This window comes from Lithobates pipiens, unplaced genomic scaffold (genome assembly GCF_037356315.1).
Source record: "Lithobates pipiens isolate NorthernLeopardFrog02 unplaced genomic scaffold, aLitPip1_a1.2 Scaffold_10, whole genome shotgun sequence".
In the NCBI taxonomy this organism is placed as follows: Eukaryota; Metazoa; Chordata; class Amphibia; order Anura; family Ranidae; genus Lithobates; species Lithobates pipiens.
The window spans coordinates 146,245,986-146,269,605 of NW_027507686.1; positions in this window are offsets into that span (position 1 = coordinate 146,245,986).

The following is a 23,620-nucleotide window of genomic DNA, read 5'->3' on the forward strand; positions in this document are numbered from 1 at the left end:
TTGTGGGAAGAAAAGGACGCAAATTTTGTTTGGGTACAACATTGCATGACCGTGCAATTACCAGTTAAAGCAGTGCAGTGCCAAAGTGTAAAAAGACCTCTGGTCATTTACCAGCAAAATGGTCCGGTCTGAAAGTGGTTAAGCTCCAGTGTGATGGAACCTTACACCTGATTTAATTAAAGGTAATGGAAGCTATGGAATACAGGGAAAGAAAAAATAGGAAGTGCTTTGTTGCAGACCACTGTTGCACACAAAAGTGCACAGTTACATGCAACACACAAAGGTAAGCTTTTCCTGTTTCAGCATCAAGTGTCAAACTACAGCCAGAGCCATTAGAATATCCCATTCTCAAAAAATCACTCCTCACTGCCAGCGCCCAAACACTCCTCTTCCTAACCACCAGCATGATTTAGGGTAGAGCGATTCATATCTAGCGGTGGAGTGGAATAAAAGCCTCTTTAATGTGTATAATTGGTGTCAGTTGAGGTGTTGTGAAAGAGGGTGTCACTTTATTTTGAAAAAGACTTCAAAGAGACTATTTGTATACACTGAATTATATTTCAGTTTTTTTATTTGTTTATTTTTATTTATTTACTTTGTAGCAAGTTATTTGCAACTGTTGTGGGCTATTTGAAGCTGCCAAATAAGGCCCCTTTCACATGGACAGACCGTCTATCCGTTTTTCTTCCATCCGTCGACGGACAACAATGCATTCCTATGGGCAAACGGGTTACCATCCGTTAACCTCCGCTTCAGTTTTTATCCGTTTTCTTTATGTACAAGGCTACGTCCATATCCATCAAAATGGATATTAACTGACATTAACAGACAATGTCCATCAACGTCCGACCCAGGCAGTAGTTGGACAATAGGAAGTACATCCCCAGTACATCCCCAGTTCATGCCCAAGGAGAAACATGGCAAGAGATGCCTCACATGAGGAGCTTATAAACCTGGTGCACAAAAGGCCAGGCTTGTGGGACTCAACCTGTCGGGACCACAGTGATAGAATAAGAACACAGCAACTATGGGATGAAATCTCTAAGCTAATTGGTCCACCATGACGCCCAAACAGCGTGATCAACGTAGTAAGTGTTACCCAACTGCAGCTTGCTCTTTTGTCAGTGTTTTTATATAATCATTAGATTATGGCTTGGTTATACATTTTTTAATGGTGTCAGGGTTATTTTTTAGCATTTTAGCAAACTTTATTTCAGTATTCTATGCCTCTATTATAAAAATGTTGCAAACACTCTAACAAACATTTTTTTAATGGAATGTTCAGCAGAGAAGGCATGGTTGATGCAAAGATTCACATGCATTACTACCAGTGATGTACGCAACTCAGTTAAAATAAACAGAGTTACTTAATGCAGTTACTTTAGAGAGTAACGAGTAATCTAACTGATTACTCTTCCCCTCATGGTAACGCTGTTCCCATTACTTGGGCAGCATTACTGCAATTACATCTACCGCCCGGGACCAGGTAGACGGGACTAGCGAGGAAAGTGAATGCCACTGCCTCCATCGGCGAGATTGACACCTCATGAGCCCCGTCGCCTGGTATGGAATTAAAGGGGAACCCCTACGCAGAAAAAACAGCGTGGGGTTCCCCTCAAAGTCCATAGCAGACCCTTATCTGAGCACGCAGCCCGGCCAGTCAGGAAAGGGGATGGGGACGAGCGAGCACCCCCTCTCCTGAGCCATACCAGGCCGCGTGCCCTCAACATGGGGAGGTGCTTTGGGGAAGGGCTATGAGTCCCCATGTCTTCCTGCCCAGCCATTTCTACTGGGCATAAACACTAGCTCAAATTCTGCTGATGTTTCTCAAGCTAATAGCCAAACCAGCTCTGGTTCTTCTTCCCAAAATTCCACTTCCTATTCCCCACCCCCCACCTCTTTTTAGCAGGATTTGTAACACGGTTTTTATGTCAAACTACAAATTTTGTAATATTTAGCATATTTAATGCTTTGTTCATACTTTGATAAATAAAAAAACAGTTACGTGAAAAAACATTTATTTTAAGAATGATAAAACTAAAACCGTTTTGAACATATCATGTGCTTTTGTGTCTTTTTATGCTATCAAAACACAATGGAATAACCAAATTAATTAATGAATACATTTAAATTTGTACTGCATTATTTAGATTGGTACTGCCATGGAACTTCTCCTGATGGGGATAGAAAGTAGTCTACAAATGTTCACACATTGCAATGTAAGATCTCCCTGCACGTACTCTGCTGTACTGTATGGAGGGTAGGTGGAACTCCTCATCTTCCTCAATGGGGATGCCCTCCTTCTCCCAGACAATATTATGCAGAATGCAGCAGGCCTTAATTACTAACTCAGCATTCTCAAGACTGAGCTGCAAGGGTGTTTGGAAAACACGCCATTTACTGGAAAATATGCCAAATGTACATTCAATGAGGTGTCTTGCATGGCTCAGACGATAATTAAAGATCCTCTTCTTGCCATCCAGATTACTTCTGGCATACGGCCTAAGGAGATATTGCGAAAATGCGAAGACCTTATCTGCAACAAGCAGGAAAGGTAGGTCTGGTCCTTCAGTTCCAGGCAGAGGCTGATCAAATGGTATGCTGAAAGCCCTTCTAGCAGTCTTTGACCCATTACAGACTCACGGAAAACTCTGAAAACAGAACTGTTGCCATATGCCCCAATGTCCACAGCGATATATTTATAATTACTATGACAGATAGCCATGAGGACCAATGAAAAATATTTATTATAGTTATGAAATCTAGACCCGGTACATGGAGGCTTTTGGATACGGATATGCTTTCCGTCAAGAGCTCCGATACAATTTGGAAAGTTTTTTTGCTCGATTCCAAAATCCTTCGGCTATTCTTCGCAATGTTTCCATCTGGTAATGGCATCACTGCTGGACACAGCTCTTCCCATATGGCTAGGCAAGTATTATGCACTATATCCAAAATAGTTGAAATGCCCAGTAAAAAATAATGGTTTAAAGAGGTATAGGACTGTCCAATTGCAAGAAACCTAGAAAAAAAAATGAAACATCTTTTTAGCTTTAGCTTTTTAAGTAAAACAACATTCTACTGGCACATAAATAGATACGGTATTTATTATCTATACATACTGTATATATACACACACACACACACAGTAGACCAGGGGTAGGCAACCTGAAACTTGATAAATGAATGACTTTTTACCTTAAGGTCACTAGTAGACTAGTTCATCTGCAGGTACACATCTTCTCATGTTGGTGTATCTCCACTGCAGCCTTGGGTACAGCTGGTCCAGTAAGTAGTAGAATGTGGCTACGGTCATACTGGTGAAGTTGAAAAACGTAGTGGAATACTGTCGTAGATGAGCGTAGTGCAAAGACACAAAACCTTCAGAAGGCCGCTTCATTAGCATGGGGTGGGTCCAAAATCGACGTCTCCTAGCCACAATCTCCTTTTTCTTGCTCTCCATTCTCCTCATATAGGCAAATACGACAAACAATGTCACGCTGTCACAAAAATTGTTGGAATCCATTGCACAATGCAGATAGCACACACAAGGACAAGGACAAAGGAAGGACACAGCAAGGACAAGTTACTCACTGAAAACTGCAATGCAGCATGGGAGGAGCAATATTTTCTGGGTAATTTCCTTAAAGGCACAGAAACTGCTGTAAACAGAACAAAAGGTATGCAAAAACAGATGTAAACATGTACATTAACGGATGAAAACGGATAGTAATGGCGCGAAAGACTGTAATTTCTGGACCAATGAGATGTGGCTCCCTAAAGATACACATACACAAAGGGGCATGGGTGCATGATCTCCTTGACCTAATATGGCCAGCTATAATTGGTGAATGACATTGTGAGACTCCCCATTCCTATGTGCATGTACAGCTACAGTGGGAGGGATTTCCCACATCCGCTTACTGGCTTGGCACATTTAGCCAATGTCCAGGTTCAGACTGAACCAAGAGTGGAACCTAAACTCACCCCTACCTGTAGCAAGGAAGTTAATGCAACCACCACACCTAAGGACTGATAATCTACAATACATATTTTTTTTCTATTTGAGTTTAGACATACCTCCCAACATTTTGAGATGGGAATGAGGGACACCTACTAGAAAACGTATGTAGGCATACGACATGCCACCTGTTACGCCCCCTTAAAGGGGAAATAATTAAAAAAAAAGGTTAATTAAATCCACAAGTACTTTTTTTTTACCTCTACTATTCCTTTATATTGGCTTTTAAAATTTACAAATGCAGCAATTTATAATTTGGATAAAAGGTTTAGCACTGGGAAACACTTTTTGAAAGATAAAAAGTTAATTTTATATACAACTATATAGATCAGACCAAAGTGAGGGACAAATGAGGAGGAAAGAGGGACAGAGGGGCATTGCTCGAAATCAGGGACAGTCACTCAAAATCAGGGACAGTTGGGAAGTATGGTTTAGATACAGTTTAATTTGTAGAAGCCATTCTGCAAAAATCTACATAATTCCAGAGAGTGTACCAACTTTTTTCTTACAATTGTATATAGTGTCTTGATGTGAATTTGCCTTCCTGTCAAACTTACATGTGTTGTTTTGTGCTTGTAATTGTTATTGAAATTGGATTATACCCAGACTGTATTGTGTAGATTTATAAGTTTTCAAAGAATTCAGCTGGAACCATTTGAACGAAAATTGTCCATGGGAGCACAAGCCTCAGTGCATCTTCATTCTTTAGTATGCAGAGCAATTTGTTCTTTGGCAGAAGTAATAAGCAGGCATGGGTGCATTCTTGCCAATACACCAGCTCTCTGTACCAGCGTTTAATCTGCCACTAAGTAGGATATGACATCTTCTATTTGTACTGAGGCAGACACTTGTTAAGCTTCAATGCTCACCAAGCAGCGTACAAGGATCATATAACCAGCAAATGAAGAATAACTCTTTTCAAAAGAGATAATTCCATGATAAATAGGTCTACACTGGATTCCCCCACTCGCACCCCTCTGATTTACACAGTATCTACTAAGCCTGCTCTTTGTTTTGCTTTATGCCGTTTGATATCCGGGTGCATTACATTGTAACAAGCACAAATGAGTCTGTAATGGCCCATCTGCTTTATTTTATTTAGTGATCCCTCAAGGGCTGGGAACTGGAGTGAGAATAACAATACTTCAACCCATCTGCTTTTGTGGTAGGAGATCGAGTATGAATTATATCATATTCTGAGTGGTTGGCATATGCTGTGACATAAAGCTACAGGGAAGTGTTGTTTGCCAGCTGTTGAGTAACTAATACTTTTTAGCCTGTCATTAACTTCAGCTTGATGGCTTCTGGGAAGCTGCAAAAAAAGGAAGAAAAAATAATTTTGATTTTTTTTTTTTTTTGTATCTGTGGCAAAGAATGACTGCTATTTACCTGGAATGGAGACAAACCCCCTGGAGGCCAAATAGTACTGGGTGCCCAGTAAAGCTCATTCTGGCAATAGTATCAATGGTTGTCTTTGCTAAGTGCCACACACCTGTAAATGACTTTGCTTAAAATGTCTTTTTTATTTCTGTCTACACTTTTGGTTTAAAATGCATATTACAAGGCTGCACTCTAGGCAGATATAAAGGGCCCTAATCAGTGCAGCTTTGTAATCAATAATAGATCATTCATTTTTTTTAAAGCAAGCAGTATAATTATTTGAATATAACTTGGCATCAGCCTCTTTCAGTCCAATACACAGTCTGTACAGCAGAGCTTAGCAAGGGTGAGAGAGAAGGAGCCCATCAGGTGTGTTGCAGTGCAAGGAACATGCTGATAGGAGAGAGAGTAGAATGACACAGAGAAGATCATCCGTGTGCTGCTGCGTGTTTCACTGTCCAGTCACAGGGTGGGGAAGGGGACCTTTAATTGTATGTGAAACTGCATCGGAGGAAAAGCATGTCTCCTTGACCGCTGGGCCCATGCTGTGATATGGGCAGAGCTGTATAAATCTCAGGATGGAATGGCTAGAATACAAATCTTTTAGCAGACAAACCCTCTGAGAGCTCTTTTATAAGTATTTTATCTATGTATTAACCTGTTTGCATGGAGTCCAATAAACCCGATCACTAAAATCTCCTATACATTTTAACAAGTTAATGTTGTTTCAAAAGTAATTTTTTGTATTTATAATTCTGCAGCTTTCAATCGCCTAATGTACACATACATTGGCAGTTTTAAGTGGTATAAAGGGATGATGCCTGTAGCTCTGTTTCCCAAACTCAACTTCTAGATATGGCGCGGAGCATATGCGCTCAGGCGAGGTCTGTTCTTACTGGAACCTGTCCTGTTAAACCACTGTATGGTCTTGGCCTCCGTTGCTGTAACTCACTTTTGGGGTCTTGGCAATATTCTTATAGTCTAGGTCATCTTTATGTAGAGCAACCGTTTTTTTTCCAGATCCTCAGAGAGTTATTGGGCCCAATTTGGACATTTTCATTTAGGAGTGTACTCACTTTTGATGGAAGCAGTATAGAAATTAACCTCCCTGGTGGTATGATTATTTTGGATTTTAGGTGCTGAAAGCAGTACAATTATTTTGCATGAAAATTTGACGTTTTATATTGTAGTCCTGTAATTCTTAGGAATAACTCACTTAAATCTGTCCAAACCAGAGTTTAGCAGACATCCCGGGTATGATAAAGTTTGAAAAATGAAATCATAAATTATAATATAATAAATAACTATAAATAATTATACCAAATAATATTACAACAATAATAAAAATGATTCATTAATGTAATCAAATCAAAAACACTGAAATTTGCTAAGTTGCAAAATTGTCACTCTCATTACTTTTCAGTAATTGATGACGGATCTCCCCACAAATCGATATCGCTCAATTCTGCGAGTGATTCTAATTTATTATCACTGTTTTCTAGCTGATCTAAAATAATTTTTGATGTAAAGGGACAGTTTTGGTTGCTATGGACAATCTACAGTTTCCAGGCATAAAGAACAGTTTTTATAATATAAAACTGCATGCAGGACACTGGGCAGAACACTAGGGACAAAGGGGATGTGAAATAATTACATACAGCAATGTAATCTGTAAGATTACATTATACTGTATGTATACTATGTGTTTCACTTTTTGAATTTGGCGCCAATCTCTGTCCCCGTGCGTCGCAACGCTCGCAGGGAACAGAGTCCGGCTCCGTGATGAATCGAGCGGAGGACGAGCCGCTCGCACAGCGGGGGGACATAGCTGGATCCAAGGGAGAAGGTAAGTAAACCTCCTCCTGCATTCAGCGATGTGGTCCCGAGTCTGGCTTTTGGTATAAAACTTCCACCCTGAGCCAGACTTGGGAATACCGCCAGGGGGGTTAATGGCTGTCTGTTGAGTCATTTTGAGAGGACAGCAGATTTACACTGTTAAACAATCTGTACACTCACTACTTTACATTGTAGCAAAGTGTCATTTCTTCAGTGTTGTCACATGAAAAGATATAATAAAAATATTTACAAAAATGTGAGGGGTGTACTCACTTTTGAGAGATACTGTATATCTATATTTCCTGGCCCTACCTCGCGTCAGCACACAATGGGTTAACACCTCATCTGGCACCCAAAAGGCCACCTCTTATTATCTAAATAAAATACAGCCCCTCCCCTAATAAGTTGTTCTTTTTTTGGTCATGCTCCAGGCCACCTGTGGATTGCAGTTTGGTAAGTTCTTTGGTTGCTGCAAGAATATCCCCCCTACTGCCCTGCCCCTCCATGTTCAGCCTCTCATGGAGTTGGAAGACTATATTGGCATGGATTGCCTCAAATGCCAATGGATAAGGAAGCGGATGCACAAATTTCAAAGCCTAGCAGCTGTATCGGACAATATGTGTTAAATATCCATTCCCATAATGACGGCGTTAAAAGCCCATTGATGAAGAATGGAGAAATGTGATAAGGAGAACAAATTACAGTAAAGGCTTTATCCACTGAAGCTGGCTGATGTATGTTTAAGAAACATACTTCCAGGAGTGGATAGGGCCTGCCAGCATCTGGTGCACAAGTGTCTTTGCCTTTCATAACCTTTAGGAATCCTACGGGTTGAAAAGTGGACTTAAGGCTGGTTCACACCAGATACAGTCCAATGCATTTTTATTTGAGTCCAAAATGCATTAACACTCTTTACCATGGATTCCAAAGGCCTACGCTACACCAGTGCAGTGTGTTCCAGTACAGTTAACTAAAGGTTGTTTCATTTTTTTCTCTACGCATCTGTAACATTGCAAAATGCATTGAAAAAGCACCTCAAAAATGTGCATGCAGAAAGACCTCTTCAACTCAGAAATTGTGGTGAACTTGCCTGCAGACTTGCAGAAAATCTATACATTAGCAGGCTTTTTACCTGTTGACTAACAACAGCGTTAACAGTGATGTTAAATTATTAGGAAATGGCCTTATATTCAAGTGGAACCTGTGGGAGTGAGCATGGTTCTGGAGGACTTGAACCTGGCTGTTGACTTTTGGCAGAGGCTTCAATAGACCTAGTTCTAGGGCTGGCACATTAAGTCACAGCGCTAAGAGCTTTGTGGTTTATGCCACTGGAGGGTGGACCAAGCCTCCACACAATAACTTCTCCATATTGGGAGGTTGTTGCTTGGCAAAATGTTGGATGAAGTGCGTGACAGAAGAAATGTCCAGAGTGTGGCCACAGTCTAATAAGAGGAAGCAGCCATGTTTTTTTTTTTTTTTTGCTCAAGTCGTTGATCTTCAGAAGGGTTCAGGAGGCCAAATCTTATAGGCCAGCCTGGAATTTACCAGATCACAATGAAGGGAGCTCAAAAGTCCTGTTTACATGAAATCAAACCCAGAGCAGGTTGCTAGACATGTGGAAAGTCTTTGAAGGTGGGCCAAACCAGTTTCTTCCAGTAGGAGCCAGGATAGCCTCTTTTTTGGAGTGTTTGGGTGACAAACATCAGCTCAAGAAGAACAGTCATGGCGATAGTTCAATATGAACTATGCTAATTAAGGACCGGTTAGAGTCAATCGACCTGACTGTTGTATACTTCCATATACAGTATCTCAGAAAAGTGAGTACACCCCTCACGTTTTTTGTCAATATTTTATTATATCTTTTCATGTGACAACACTGAAGCAATTGAGAAAAATGTAATCATAGAAAAAATTGACTTTAATGGCACATATAGAAAAATCTAAAAAATTGTAATAATTCGCAAAAATTACAAAAGTATTCAGTACATATTTGATAAAACACATAATTTATACATAAAGAAAAGACCCATGGATTTCTTTATGTATAAATTATGTATTTTATCAAATGTGTACTGTATACGTTTGTAATTTATGTGAGCTATTCAAATTTATTATTTTTTTCTATATGTGCCCTTAAAGTCCATTTTTCCTGTGATTCAATTTTTCTCAATTTGTTAGGGTGTGGCACAAGTCTACTTGGGGTGTTTGATTGCCACCCTAGGGTACAGCAATCAATATTTTTTCAACACAGAAGCAATGACACTTTGCTATAATGTAAAGCAGTGAGTGTACAGCTTGTAGTGTAAATTTGCAGTCCCCTCAATAACTCAACACATGGCAACAAAAGTAAGTACACCCCTAAGTGAAAATGTCCAAATTGGGCCAAATTAGTCTCCCCCAGTGTCATGTGACTCTTTAGCGTTACAAGGTCTCAGGTGTGAATGGGGAGCAGGTGTGTTAAATTTGGTGTTATCACTCTCACTTTCTCATACTGGCCACTTGAATTTCAACATGGCACCTCATAGCAAAGAACTCTCTGAGGATCTGAAAAAATGAATTTTTGCTCTATATAAAGATGGCCTAGGCTATAAGAAGAATGCCAAGACCCTAAAACTGAGCTTCAGCATGGTGGCCATGGCCATACAGTGGTTTAACAGGACATGTTCCACTCAGAACAGGTCTCGCGATGGTCAACCAAAAAAGTTGAGAGCACGTGCTCAGCATCATATCCAAAGGTTGGGAAATAAACATATGAGTGCTACCAGCATTGCTGCAGAGGTTGAAGGGGTGGAGGGGTCAGCCTGCCAGTGTTCAGACCATACGCCGCACACTGCATCAAATTGGTCTGCATGGCTGTTGTCCCAGAAGGAAACCTCTTCTAAAGATGATGCATGCAAACCATTTGCTGAAGACAAGCAGACTAAGGACATGGATTACTGGAACCATGTCCTGTAGTCTGATGGGAACAAGATAAAATTATTTGGTTCAGATGGTTGTCAAGCATGTGAGGAGTACAAAGACAAGTGTGGCTTGCCTACAGTCAAGCATGGTGCTGCCGGCACTGGGGAGCTACAGTTCATTGGGGGAACCATGAATGCCAACATGTACTGTGACATACTGAAGCAGAGCATGATCGGATACTTCGAATAGTGGGCTGCAGGGCAGTATTCCAACATAACAACTGCAAACACACCTCCAAAACGACCACTGCCTTGCTAAAGAAGCTGAGGGTAAAGGTGATGGTGGAGGAGCGCAAGGTCTCTAACATCCACAAGCTCTGTGATGTCATCATGGGAGTGGAAAAGGACTCCAGTGAAATCCTGTGAAGCTCTGGGGAACTCCTTGCCCAGATGGTTAAGGTAGTGCTGGAAAATAATGGTGGGCACACAAAATATTGAAACTTTGGGCCCAATTTGGACATTTTCACTTGAGGTGTACTCACTTTTGTTTGCCAGTGGTTTAGACATTAATGGCTGTGTGTTAAGTTATTTTGAAGGGACAGCAGATTTACACTGTTATACAAGCTACACTCACTACTTTACATTTTAGCAAAGTGTAATTTCTTCAGTGTTGTCACATGAAAAGATATAATAAAATATTTACAAAAATGTGAGGGGGTGTACTCACTTTTGTGAGATACTGTACCCATTGGTGTGTAACACCAGAAACATCAGCGATTTGCAGTGACCGGATGTCACTTCCAGTTCAGGTGTCTGCCATTTCTAGAATTTTTTTATTTTTAATAGACAATTTTTATTGCAAAATATGAGTAGAACATAAACAAAATAGCACAATACATATGCATTACAGTTTGTAAAGGCATTTTGACATAAACTAAGTGCGGACGCAGCCGCTAGTCAGTAGCAGGGTACAATGAATATACATACAACGAAGATGTCATAAAGGAGAAAAAGAAAAAAGAACGTTATCTGAACATAACTTAACCACTATCAAACAGTAGTTCGGTAATAGTAACTGGTAAGGTGGTATGTAGCTATATTAGGACATAATAAGGTTGCCTCTAGTGACATACCCTTGGATAAATCTATGAGGCCCAGGCTTGTCCTGGGTCCATAGGAAGGATGGGATATGTCTTTGCTATAGAGAGTGCAGTTGAATAGAATAGAGATAGAATAGAAATAGAGAAGAATGGAGGGGTTGAGTAGCTTTGGGGAGAGCGAGCTTATATCCCGAATAGAGTAGTGTTTGTTCGGGGGGGGGGGATGTCTGATAGGGAATAGATACGTGGATTCAGAGCGATAGCTATTATCTCTGTCAATCGGTTCAGGGTTGTGAGAGGTTCTTGAAGGCATCTGTGGATGTGAAATGGATCCAACAAGACCAGGTGGCTGTAAATTTCGAGGGGGTGTCTTTCGTTTGGTGAATAAGGTCTTCCATGTGCATCATTGCATTAATGCGGTTGAACCATTCTGTGATAAGTGGAGGATTTGGGGAGCGCCATTTAGGTGGAATACATAATCTAGCGGCATTGACCATGTGCACGGCCAGGTACTTGAAGTAAAAGCGATTGGACGTAGTCGTATAGTGTAATAAAAATTGAGCCGGTGAAAAATCTAATTGGTAAGTCGTGACAGTCTCAATTAAGTTATGGACTTCCAGCCAAAAAGGTTGGAGGATTGGACATGACCACCATATGTGGAGGAACGTCCCTACATCATTGTTGCATCTCCAGCATTTCTGGGGGTTGGAAGGGTGAATTCGGTAAAGTTTATGGGGTGTATTATACCATCTTGAGACTATTTTGAAAGCATTTTCCTGGGTTTGTACATTAACCGTTCCCTTATGGACATTTCTATAAATATTTCCCCAGTCATCATCGGAAAAGTCCAAGTGAAGTTCAGCAGCCCATTTTTTCTTGTTTGGAGGTCCGTTCGATCACAATCAGAGAATAATAGTGAATACGTGAAAGATATCATATGGCGCTGATGTTCCCCGTTAGAGCATATAGTTTCAAAAGTGGTTAAGGTCCTGGACCATTGCGGCCGGGGGCTCTGGTTGAGAAAAAAGTGGCGGAGTTGTAGATATGTCCAGAGGGGAAAGGACGCATTGGGCATGAGTGCTCCTAGTTGTGAATGGGACATAAGGGTATCATTGTGGAAGAAATGGAAAGCTCTCACTGTGTTGTATGGCCAATTTACTATCGGGAAGGATGGGTGCATACCCGGTAAGAATTCAGGGTTTCCTCTAAGTGGGGTCATGGGTCCCTTTATGGATGAGATTCTGTGATTAGTGCAAGCCCAACGGAATGAATGTAAGGTCGGGTCGATTAGTGGGTGGGTTTTGTGTAATCGGTTTTGAGATTGGCGTTGGAGCCACGGGAGGGAGGTCAGTGGTACAGGAGAAAATAATTGTTCAAGACGAACCCAATCTTTGGATGTACCATGAGTGTGCCAATCGACTATTCTAGTCAAATGGCAGGCAATGTTGTACTTGCGAATGTCAGGGAGTCCGGTGCCTCCCTTAGGTTTTGGAGTGGATAATCGATGGTAGCTTAAACGCGGACGGCTTTTCTTCCATATAAAGGCTGTGCATATTTTACGATACATCGTATACAAGGATGGAGGAAGCTTTATCGGGAGAGTTTGCATAACATATAATATGCGAGGTAGTATGTTCATCTTAATGATTGCGATTCTACCGAACCAAGAAAAACGTTCTGGGGTCCAAATCTTTAAGTCATCGGTAAGTTTTTTCAGCAGTGGGCTGTAGTTTAAATGGTAAATGTCCGTGAGGGAGGCTGGGAGTTGAATACCTAGATAGGTGATAGATTTGTCTTTCCACTGAAAAGGAAAGTTGGTGCGACAAAGGGAACACTGAGAAGAGGGAAGAGTGATATTTAGAGCATTAGATTTGTTAAAGTTTATTTGTAGGTTTGTAAGGGTTTTAAACGTGGCAAAATCTTGAAGTAGATTGGGAACGGTGGTAAGGGGCATTGAGAGGAAAAGGAGAATGTCGTCCGCGAAGGCAGCTACTTTATATGTTTGTCCTTTGATTTCGATTCCTTTAATATCGGGGTTATCTCTTATTCGTCTTAATAGAGGTTCAAGTGTTAAAATAAAAATTAAAGGGGATAGTGGGCAGCCTTGGCGTGTGCCGTTGGATATGGAGAAGGCATCCGACAGGTGACCATTCACTCTGACCTTCGCAGTCGGGACGGAGTATAGTGCTTGAATGAGATTGAGCATCTTGTCCGGTAAATTAATTGCTTTGAGAACTGCGGACATATAGTCCCATGCCACCCTGTCGAATGCCTTCTCCGCATCCAACGACAGCAGGAATCCTGGATTTTGGGAGACGGACAACCAGTGGGTTATGTTTATGGCCTTGAGAGTATTGTCTCTTGCCTCTCTGCCGGGGACGAAACCAACTTGATCAGGGCTAAGGATTTTGGGCAGTAATGGAAGTAGTCTATTTGCTAAAGTTTTTGCATACCATTTCAGGTCCACGTTTAGCAAGGAAATGGGTCTATAATTAGTCACTACCGAAGCATCTTTGCCGGGCTTCGGTATGACCGCTATGTGAGCTTGAAGAATTTCTTCAGGAGGGTTAACGGGTAAGGTGAACGAATTAAAAGCATTTAGAAAGTGAGGCGTAAGGATTTCTGCAAAGGTTTTATAATAAGCCACTGTGAAGCCGTCTGGGCCCGGGCTCTTTCCAGATTTAAGTTGTTTTAACGTGGATAAAACCTCTGACATCGTCAGGGGGGCATCTAGTTCTTGGACTGTGCTATCAGATATAGGGTCAGGGCTATATTGGTGTAGGAAGTCTTTAATTTTATTGTTTCTAGATGCTACGTCATCTGGGGTGTCTGATTGAGGGAGGTTATACAGTTTGGTTTAATACTCAACAAACTGGGTAGCAATATCTGCGCATTTATGTAGTCGTCTACCGGAGGTATCTGACACGAAGTGAATGGTGTTGTTGGCTTTTTTGGTCTGGAGGGCTCTGGCCAGTAGTTTGCTCGCTTTGTTACCATATTCGTAGAATGATTTTTTATGTAGCATATATTTTCGTTGAGTTTTCTTGTCTAATGCCGCGTACACACGAGCGGACTGTATGGCATACTTAGTTCGTCATACAATCCGACGGACAGTCCGTCGTACTTTCCACTGAACGGACTTGACCACACACGGATGCACAAACAGTCCGTTGAAAGCTTGCGCGATGACGTGTACAGCACGTACGACAGGACTAGAAATAGGAAGTCCAAGACACAGCAAAGCACCCTTCCGCCGTGTAAATCCTTTCTGGGCATGCGCCATTCTTAGTCCGTCGAACTAGCATACTGACGACCGTACTGTCCGCTGAAACCAAAGTACGACGGACAGAATTTCGAAAAAAACGAAATACTTAGTACGCCAGACTGCACGCTGAAAAAGTCAGCTGAAGCCCACACACGAGCGGATTGTCCGCTGAAATGTGTTTCGACGGACTAAGTACGCCATACAGTCCGCTCGTGTGTACGCGGCATAATAGTTCCAGTAGTTCCTTACGAGCGTTTGTAAGATCTTGGAGGGAAACTTCGGCCTGGGTCTGTTTGTGTGCAGATTCTAATTTACGGATCCGTTCAATGAGATCTATGTATATTTTCTTACGTGCGCGGTTTCGCTTTGCCGCCAGTGCTATTAGAGATCCTCTAATAACACATTTGTGGGCCGCCCAATTATTTAAATGTGAGGTATCTGCCGGTGTGTTTTCCGCAAAGAAGTGTTGAAGGTGTGAGGCAATTTCAGCTGCTGCTACGGGGTCCGTAAGAAGTGAGGGGTCAAGTCTCCAGATGGGTTTAGATGATATAGTGTCAGGAAACTTTATAGTTATGGAGGTAGGGTGGTGGTCCGAAAGGATCATAGATTCAATAGTAGCGTGTTGTAATAATGGTAAATCGCGTTGTGTCAGGAAGAGAAAATCGATACGTGAATATCGTTTATGTGGGGCTGAATAGTGTGTGAAGTCTTTACCGTCCGGATTAAGGGTTCGCCAGGTGTCGTGGAGTAGTAAGGTTTTTAGACAAGTTTTTATACTTTTCAAGGCTTTATATGGTAAAGAGGATGTACCCGACGATGTGTCCAAAAGAGGGTTCATAGGGACGTTAAAGTCTCCTCCTAAGATGACTGTTCCTTCTTGAAAGGGGATCAGGGTGTTAGTTAAGGATTTAAAGAATTGAACCTGGTGATTGTTTGGGGCGTAAAGATTAACTAGGGTGATTTTCATGCCTGCGTATTGCCCTTTAAGAATTAGATATCTACCATTTTCATCAACTAGTTGATCTGTGAGTTGGAAGGGGCAGTTTTTGTGAAAAAGGATAGATACCCCCTTTGATTTAGAAAGGGGGGAGGTGGCATGATAAGCTGTGGGGTATCAATAATTATGTAATTTGGGGACTGAATTCATCCTGAAATGAGTTTCCTGAAGGAATATAATGTCAGCTTTATATCTGTGCATGGTGAGTAGGAGTTTGGAATGCTTCTCTGGTATATTTAAGCCCCTGATATTAAGCGAGACTATTTTGGCGTTAATGGGTGTGGTCCGGCTGTGGTGTGTAGGCATCCTCAAAGCGATGTGTTAGTGGTGGAGATATAGAATTGAGGTGTATAGTGATAAATACGGGAATGCGGAACGGGAGGGGGGTTAAGAAGGAAGTAAAGTTTTAGTGCTCGCTCAAAGGAGAAAGAGAGATAAGAAGGATAAGAGAGATATTTCCCCGTTAGTTTTTCTACTGGGGGAATTCGACCGTTATGCGTCGAATGTGAAATGTACTGGCACCGGGGAGTCCCTATATTCTACTTCATGTAGAGAGGGATTTCCTATGTAGATAAGCCAGTATCGGTCAGTGGGTTGAAGGGGAAGTGCGGATTAAACTAGAAAATAAGTCCACTGTTGAGGGGTTGTCTTAGTCGTGGAAGGATCGTGAGCCAAGACAAGGAAAGATTATAGTACATAGAAATAAGCCACTCGGCAATATGCTAATTTCAGTTGTATGAGCTCGATCAGACAATCCAATCAAGCACGGAGTAAGATAGGGTGTGACATGTAGTCTATCTTGCCCGCAGCCCTATCATTGTATTAATTGAGAAGGAAAATTAAGGATGGAGGGAGGTATTAAAATCTGTTACGAGAGTAGGGTTTGGAAAGAGAGATCTAGATTGCTCGTCATGTATCTCAAAAGGTATGGAGTAGTTGAACTTTAGTATCATATCTGTAAACTGAAAAGCCCCTATTATTAGACTGGTGATAGAGGGATTTTGAGTAGGCAATTCTATTAACAGTGAAAAGTCCGACATATAATCAAACAACATAAACAAACAGCAAAACTATGAAACCGTTAAACTATAAGTCTTTAGAGAAAGTGTAAGCGGTGTTACCTAAGGAAAGTATCGGCGAGTGTCCCCCCTGGGGAAAGGGAGGGCACCTGTCGGTATCACAGGCATCGTATGTATAGACATGCATTATCTTACAAACACGAGCGTGAAGCAGAAGCAGCGTGACCTCTATGGAATCGCACAGGCACCTGTTTGGGTGAAAGAAGCTAAATAGTAGGTAGTGAGATCGGACACCAGTAACGGCAGTTAAAAAAAAAAAATATATATATATATATATATATATATATATATATATATAAACCCCCCCCCCTCCCCCCTTAACATCAACCGCGGTCTAGAAGAAGGGGAAAGCATTGGCCTCATATTAGTCAGGGAGGAGACCAAAACTACGTTTAGCCTACATATTGAACATATTGAACCGGGGTTAGGATATTTAGATATAGTGTAAGATCATTGTAGTATAATAAAAGAGTGCAGTATGAGCAAGAAGGGGTATATAAGGTAAGTGTAGACTAGCCAGGCATAAAAGTGACCGAGTAGGAGATATGTGTACAGAATTTAGGTCTGTGTATTATCTGATTAACCCGGACGCTGCAGAGATGGCTCTTTGATCATACTAAGTATACAACAATTAATCATACCTTCCCCGGTCTAGGATTTTTCAAAGCGGATAGTATGGGTAATTACGAGCTTTACTTATCACTTACGAGTCTTGTGTCTGCTCGAAAGATTGATATGAGGCAGTCTGAGAACTAATCGTAACGTCTCATAAATGCTAATGTTCAGATATGTGCTCATGTCCTGCCATTCGGGAGACAGGTTCCGATCTGTAAATCCTCCATGGAGAGCTGAGGTCAGCGCTGCTGTTCGTGAACATCAGTTGTTTAACAACGAAGTCGGTGTCCAAAGCGAGGAAGTGTTGGTGAGCCTGTTCGGTAACTAAAACATAAGGAGAATGTCACACAGGCTAGTAAGGGTACGGAGAAAGTATAATAGTAAGTAGATAGGATATCTCTGTATCGCAGGCTTCGTTAGCCTGTGTCGAGACAAGGAAACCTCCATCTCAACGGGATCTCCGTGCTCTACGTGACATCGGGGCTGCCGTCGGGCTTGGAGGTGGGTGTCTGAAGCTAGGGTCATCCCTTGTTCTAGTTATAGAAGGTGAACGGCGCCTACGGTAGCTAGCGGTCTGGTATTCCATATAATCATCTTCTACATGGTCTCCGTAGTTTAGTGGGATTCTAAAGTCCGCGTACCATCCCGGCAAATCAACGAATGGTATGTCCAGCGTGCGGCAGAACTGATCGAGATCCTCTGGGACTCGCAGCGTGGCTGTGTGGCCATGACGAGTAGCTTGAAGAGCGAACGGGAAACGACAACGATAGCGGATCTCTCTGCTTTTCAGCACATCCAGTAAGGGGCGTAGGTCTCTTCTATGGCGGAGTGTGATTGCTGATAAGTCTTGATAGATGTGAACAGTACACTCCTCGTATTGTAGGTGTGTTTTATCCCTAGCCTTCTTAAGGATTTCTTCTTTAATGGCGAAATTGTTAATGTAGCAGATTACATCCCTAGGAGGATCTAATTCCTTGCCTTTCGGACGGAGTGCTCTATGGATACGTTCCATAGCTATAGGCGATTGTGGGGGTCTGTCCAGTAGTTGGTTGAAGAGGGATGCAACAGTAGGTAATAGTGGGTCCTGGTCGACCGACTCTGGAAGGCCTCGCACTCTGAGGTTGTGTCTGCGGCCTCTGTTGTCGATGTCCTCGACATGACGGTTGAGGTCGCGGAGCTGCAGGGTGTGAGTATCCAGCCTTCGATCATGTTTGCGGATCACTTGTTGTTGCTGATTCGATCGTAATTCCACCGCTTGTATTCGGCCCGTGATGGCCTGTAGTTCTTGACGGAGATCCGTAATGGCGGTTGTGAGAGTGTCTTTTAAATCGGCTGCTACAGCTCATAAGTCCTGTAGAGTCGGGTGTTGATGAGAGGTTTGCGGTCCTTCTCCCGATGTCGGTGTTTGCTCCGTCGGCGTGAGGGTAATCCCGATGTGGCTTCGGGCGGGAGAATTGGCGGCCATATTAGGACCCTGGCTTCGAAAGAGCTCCGGGATAGTTTGCGATGTACGGGTTCCCTGGTCTCTCGGGGAACGCGAGCGAGTTGCAGACTGGCCACGGGAAGACGTTCCCATAATTTAATGAGGAATCGGCTTGATATCTCCCGGTCCTCCGGTGCTAAAAGCTGCGGGCAAGACGGAGCTGAGGAGCTAAGCAGCCATTTCCTTCCAAGGCAAGCCACGCCCCCCCCATTTCTAGAATTAACACAGCACCAAGAAAGTTTTTGAACATTTTGTTGGCAGTAGTTGCAGTAATGCAGGGATTCTCATCCGAGGTGGTTCAGACCTTGGTAAAGACCACAAGAGCATGGTCTGGCATACAAGTCCATTAAAGTACAGGTCTCTGCCTTTTTATCATTTTTTTTTCAGGCTGCAGATGGATGGAAATGCCATTGAACAACTGCTTCATGCAGGCCATAATTCATATATGACCACCAAGGAAATCCTTGTTCCCTTCTTGGGACTTAGGCTTGGTTTTGAAAGCACTAGTACAGGCACCCTTTGCTCCAAAAGCTTAATTTTCATTTGAAGTTCCTAGTGGTAAAACTAGTTCCTCTGACACCAGTTGCTTCAGACAGAAGGATGTTGGAGATTGCAGCACTTTCTTGCAAAGATCTTGATACTGCGTCCATCTCCAAAGCTCAATTCTTGCTGGGTGGGAAACTGGGGGTAGTCCCTCCAAGCATTTACATGTAGTTACTGAATACACAGCAGAAAGACTGCAGGTCCTTACACAAGTTGCTACCAGTGTACATGCAAAGGTAAAAAGACACGAGAAAAGTGGACAATCTTTAATTTCGCCATCAGGTTCTTGAGTAATCTTCTATTGGTTTACCAGGGTGATTAGATTGACATGCAGGAAGAAAGCCTTTCTGCTCAGGTGAAAGTTCCTCCAACCTGAGAGGTGGCAGCCTTTGGGGCAGTTATGCCACGATTTCAGTGGAAGATATATGTGAGACAGCAAGCCTTTTACTCGCCTTTGCAGGCTACGCATGCAGTCAACAAGTCCTGCAAAGTTTGGCGAAAAATATAAAAAAAAAATGTTTTTTGGCAGCTTTTCTCAATGTTTCTTTTCATGTGTTCTCTCCCGCACAATTATTCAGCTAGTCATATCCCATTGTGTGCTGACGTGAGGTAGGACCAGCAATGTGGAAAATTGTTATCAAATACTTACCGTAATTTTCCTTTCCTCACGTCAGCACAGGACTCCCCCCTCCCCTAGTGGCCTGTCGCAGGCTAGGTTATCGAACACCTTAGTGGGGGATGGGCTGTCTTTTATTTACCTAGTAATAGGTGATCCTGTAGGCGCTAGATGACGCGTTAACCCATTGTGTGCTGACGTGAGGCCAGGAAAAGAGAATTATGGTAAGTATTTAATAACATTTTTACGTAATCTATATATCTATAGTTGTATAGATATATCTATATATAGATAATCTTGTCTTTTATTTACCTAGTAATAGGTGGTCCTGTAGGCGCTAGATGGCGTGTTAACCCATTGTGTGCTGACGTGAGGCCAGGAAAAGAGAATTATGGTAAGTATTTAATAACATTTTTACGTAATCTATATATCTATAGATGTATAGATATATCTATATATAGATAATATATCTCTATATATATATATATATATATATATATATATATATATATATATATAACATCTCTGATAAAATTATTTCATATAACAAAGTCCTGTATAATCAGTAGCTAAGAACGAAGATACAGTACTGTTGAATGTATTTGGGCTGCAATGCAATATTATAATAAGGGGAAAGAAATCTTCATTAGAAGGTTACCATGTTTTGTGACTGCAATGTGTAAGCTGTATCAGCAACACTGCCTGAGTAAATTATAAGCCATGTCCCCCAGCTCCGTTACAAAAGGATCATATCAAATAGCAGTGCTAAATGTCTAAGGGGAGGTTATACTTTTATTGTATGAATAGACCTGCAGTCGGCAGCTGTCAGAGCTTCACAGGGCATATTACAAACCTCTGGTTTGGTTATGAATTGCTGATTGAATTTGCCTTTTGAATAAGTTGATTACCATGAACAATAAGACACAGAGCCTGTCAGCATTCTGACTTTAACTATAACTGTTTCAATTAATTATGGGTTTAATTAGCATACATGTCTGGCATCCTTGTATATAATACCTCCTGTTTAACAGATGAGCCGGCAGCTGTAAAATAAAGTGTCATACAGACTGAGTGTACAGATAGTTATTAATAAATGGCTCCCATTGTCTGAAGTCATTAATTATACAAATTAGCAGACTCTACATAATCAACTCAAATTGTATAATTTATAATAATTGATCTGCGTGACCACCATTTCATGTAGAGGGAAAGAAAAATCACCTTATTAGACTAAATTTAATCCTAAACATAGCTAATGAATCCTATTACCTTAAGGTCAAATTTGAAGCTTTTGCTAATTGTCAGAACCATTTTAAATTGATTGGGGTTAAATCAAATCAATGTAATGCTTAAAAAAAACAATATTTTTAATAGATGTTGCCATGCTGACCTCCAGCTAACACATTTATCAAGGAACTGAGAAGGGCAGCTAAGCCCATAATTCACTATTGTCTATAACTCTATATGGGAAATGTCACTATTTCAGCAATTAGTTATGTCAGGTGGTAGTGCTGTTCCACACTGTTAACCATTTGTTAATTGGGACTTTAAATGAGGCAGAAAAAATGGAATAGCCCGCTTTTATAAGAGGATATTCAAGCATTTTCTTTATCCAGAGTGCCCCAAAATTCTGAGTGGACACCAATTCCTTGATACACCAGTTGCACTGTCTATAGGAATGCTTCAAAGGAATCCCTGGCTTCACCATGACAATATGTGTGTTTTCTTCACTAACATGTTAACAGAGCTAGGAACCCTCTGACATAGGGTAGTACAAATACTAGATCTACAGGTTTGTGGGATTTGCCTTTGACCTGCCCATCCATTGATGACTACAATAGTGACATGATCATCAGCACTGTAGTCTCCTGGTCAAAGAGCAGGTCTGAGCAGACCACTGATGCTGTGGAGGAGGAGAGAGTTGGGAGGAGCAGTGGCTAACTCTCCATCACATCCCTCTGGCCGCATATATCCTATCAGAAGCCAGAGGGAGGTTTTAGAGACAAATAATACATCAGAAGAAACTTTATATAAAAGTATTATGAGCAAATCTTGTCTGTATATAGAGTGTAAGATTGCGGTTATCAGACTCAAATGGTAGGTGCGTTTTCCAGTGAGTATGCCAGTACAAAACTGTATTTTTAAGGGCCTGGTAGCCCAATTTTATTTTAAAGCACAGAAAAGTTCACAAAGACATCAGTACCCACGCAGGGGTTTCCACCATTACTGTATCTTGTACACTCAATAATTTAGCCTCCTGGCTTGCATTCTTCCCATACTGCTGATTAAGGCCTTTAGCCTAGGCCTTAGGTCTGCTCCTCAGACCCAAAAGAGTTTCCTATAGTTAAGCTCTCTACTAGCTCACTCCTGATCAGCGTCTTGCTGCTCTGTCACCAAGTATGTCTGCCTCCTGCAGACATGCCCGCTCTGGCTACATCCACATGCACAGACTTCCTGTCTGTTGGGTGGAACCCAGAACCATGGTCAGGTCACTACTAAAAGCCCAGCAAAAATGTTACAAAAGGTGAACTTATCCTTTAACCACATGCTTACTGGGCTGGCCATGCAACGCTGTACTCATGACATTTTTATTATTTTTCCACACAAATAGAGCTCTTTTGTGGTATTTAACTGCTTCTGGTCTGGACCACCCCACGTACATTTACTGTGGCAGAGTGGCCCGGATGCGTGAAATCACATTCCTGTACCTGATCTTGTACACTTGGTTTAGGGGGCACGCCACTCCCTCTGTGATTGGACACAGCGAGTAGCAATCAGCTGCAGTAAAAAAGGCAAACAGCAGATCTGTCAGGAAAGAAAAGAGAGATCTTGTGATTCAGCTAAGCTTTTTCTTCAGTGTGACACTGTCCCACACAGTTAGTAAGCGCCTCACTAGGGAACATGTAACCCTTTGATCTCCCCTTTGTCTTAACCCCTTCCCTGCCAGTGTAATTTATACAGTAATCAGTGCATTTTTATAGCACTGAACACTGTATTGGCGTCCCTGGTCCCCAAAAAGTGTCAGATTTGTCTTCCGCAATGTCGCAGTCCCACTAAAAATCACAGATCACTGCCATTACTAATAAAAACAATAAATAAAAACAATAAAACAAGTTCCTAAATCTATCCCCTACTTTGTAGATGCTATAAATTTTGCATATTGGCCTAAATTTATGAATTTTTTTTTTTTGGGAATGCTTTATAGCAAAAAGTAAAAAATATTGTTTTTCATTTAAAAAATTTTTTTTGCATTTTTTGTTTATAGCGCAAAAAATAAAAAGCACAAAGGCGATCAAAAACCACCAAAAGAAAGTTCTAAAAATTTTCACACATCAATTTTATTTGAGTACAGCATTCCACGACCGCGCAATTGTCAGTTAAAGCGACGCACTGCCATATTGCAAAAAATGGCCTGGTCAGGAAGTGGGTAAAACCTTTTTATCTATCTGAATCATTACTTATGGAATAAGTGTGTTCAGTTATTTGTGCATATACTTGTCTTGAAGTGATTAATAACCACTAGGTTTTTTATTTTTTGCTAAAGAAATGAAAAAAAACTAAAAAGTTTTCTGTTTCTGTTATAAAATTTGGAAAACAGCAATTTTTCACCTTCGCTGATGTGCACTGATAGGCTGTGTCATGGACTTTGGGCTGCAGAAGAACCAAGGCCTAGAGAACTCTGTGTTATAATGTGTTCTTAAGTTGGTCACTAATTGTTTGTGGCTTCTTATACAAGTTAGTCCAGGGAGCAGGACTGTCTAAGGAGGTCACTGTTATGATAATAA